This window comes from Cervus canadensis, chromosome 2 (genome assembly GCF_019320065.1).
Source record: "Cervus canadensis isolate Bull #8, Minnesota chromosome 2, ASM1932006v1, whole genome shotgun sequence".
NCBI lineage: Eukaryota > Metazoa > Chordata > Mammalia > Artiodactyla > Cervidae > Cervus > Cervus canadensis.
Genome location: NC_057387.1, coordinates 103685649 through 103687791, shown reverse-complemented (window position 1 = coordinate 103687791; position 2143 = coordinate 103685649). Strand labels below are relative to the sequence as shown.

Genomic DNA, 2143 nt, shown 5'->3' with positions numbered 1-2143 from the left:
GCCTCTAAACAATCCTATGGCATTGGGATTGTGAGTTCCACTTTACAGAGAAGGAACATGAGACTCCCAGAGGAGAAGGGACTTGCATAAGCCACATGGGGTGGCCAGTGAAAGACCCGGGTTTGACTCTAAGTCTTTTTCTCTTTGCTGTTGACCAGGAGGGTGACCTAGGCTTTCCCGACTGGGTGGCCAGCCCTACCATCTACCATCTTGCTTCCACCTGGGGAAAGGGCCTTGAGTGGACCAGTGTGACAGCTCCATACAACCTCAAAGTGCAACATCAGGGCAGGGAGCTGGAATGTCAGAGAGTGAGGATGGGAGAGTGCCCTCCTATAGGGTGTGGAGGCAGCCAATAGGATGGAGATGATGAGATGCAGGCACGGGCCTCTGGGGGGGAAGGGATATTCCTGGCCCTTCCAGACTGACTCTAGTGTGCCTCCCATGATGTGTGGTGGCAGAAGGGGACGGGGGATAACTGGCAGGTGGCCCAGAGGTCCTGTGCAGAAGCCTGGGAGGCTTGGAGGGAGAGGGGTAGTGAGAAAAGCCTGCTGACCTATGACTGGGCTGATCAGAAAGAAGGGTGGAGGGTGCTTCCTACAGAGGGGTGGCCCCTCTCAGAGGTCCCTGACACAGCCAGCGCATCCTGGTGACGATGGCTTGTGTGGGCCCAACACCCTCACTGTCTTCTGTGCCCAGAGACCTGCTCTTCAGGTGGGGCAGTGTGTATCCTTGGAGGCTGCACTTTCTCTCCTGGAAAGAACCCGGTGACCTCCACTGGCAGCTCTGAGTGTGAATACTGACCCTGCCAGGTAAAGAGACAGACTGGTATAGGGAGGGGAGCCTGGCCGGGGAGCTCCATCGCCAAACAACCAGAAAAGAAGGGTCCCTTCTTCTCTCTGGGCTCCAGTCTTCCCATCTGTATAGTGGGGAGATTGCATCTGTTGACCTCTGAGGTCGCTCCTTGCTCTGATGGTGACTGTAACCAGCAGACAACTAGTCAATATTTGTTGAGTAAATGAGGGGGTCAGTGTGCTTCCACGTTGATGATAGGATTTAGGCAGATAACTTTTTTTTTTCATTTATTTTTATTAGTTGGAGGCTAATTACTTTACAATATTGTAGTGTAGGCAGATGACTTTTGAATGAGGCTGTTTTTTTTTTTTAAAAACTTTTTATTGAAGTAGAGTTGATTTACAATGCTATATAAAGTGTACACAAAGTGATCCTGTTATATATATGTGTGTGTATATATATATATTCCTTTTCAGATTCTTTTCCATTATAGGTTATTACAAGATATTGAATATAGTTCCCTGTGCTATACAGTAGGACCTTGTTGTTTATTTATTGGGGCTTCCCTGGTGGCTCAGATGATAAAGAATCTGCCTGCAATGCAGGAGACTAGGGTTTGATCCTTGGGTTGGGAAGATACCCTGGAGAAGGGAACGGCAACCCACTCCAGTATTCCTGCCTGGAGAATCCCATGGACAGAGGAGCCTGGCAGGCCACAGTCCACGGGGTCACAAAGAGTTGGACAGGACTGAGTGACTAAGCGCAGTGAGTGAAGTGAAAGTCGCTCAGTCACGTCCAGCTCTTTGTGACCGCATACAGTCCATGGGATTCTCCAGGCCAACATACTGGAGTGGGTAGCCTTCCCCTTCTCCAGGGGATCTTCCTGACCCAGGGATTGAACCGGGGTCTCCTGCATTGTAGGCAGATGCTTTACCAACTGAGCTATCAGGGAAGCCACATATAGTGGTGTGTATCTGTTAATCACAAACTCCTAACTTATCCCTCTTTCACTTTCCCCTTCGGTAACCACAAGTTTGTTTTCTATGTCTCTGAGTCTATTTTCATTTATAAACAAGTTCATTGGTGTGATTTTTTAGATTCCCCATGAAAGTGATATCTGTGACATTTGTCTTTCTCTGACTTTCTTCACTTAGTGTGATAATCTCTTGGTCCACCCATGTTGCTGCAAATGGCGTGATTTAATTCTCTTTTGTGACTGAGTAATATTCTGTATATGTATGTGTGTGTATATATATCATTTCTTTTTTATCTATCATATGAGGCTGTTTCAACCTGCAGAGTTAACAAAAAGTTGAACATTCATGGGCTGCTTACTCTGTGCCTGACATTG

General features: G+C 47.6%; 1 non-coding gene across 1 annotated transcript; it reads right to left on the bottom strand.

Moving 5' to 3' along the window:
* Positions 1-1671: 1671 nt before the first annotated feature.
* On the bottom strand, positions 1672-1744 carry TRNAC-ACA. The gene has a single exon. It is a non-coding gene; the product is annotated as a tRNA-Cys (tRNA).
* Between the last annotated feature and the right edge of the window lie 399 nt (positions 1745-2143).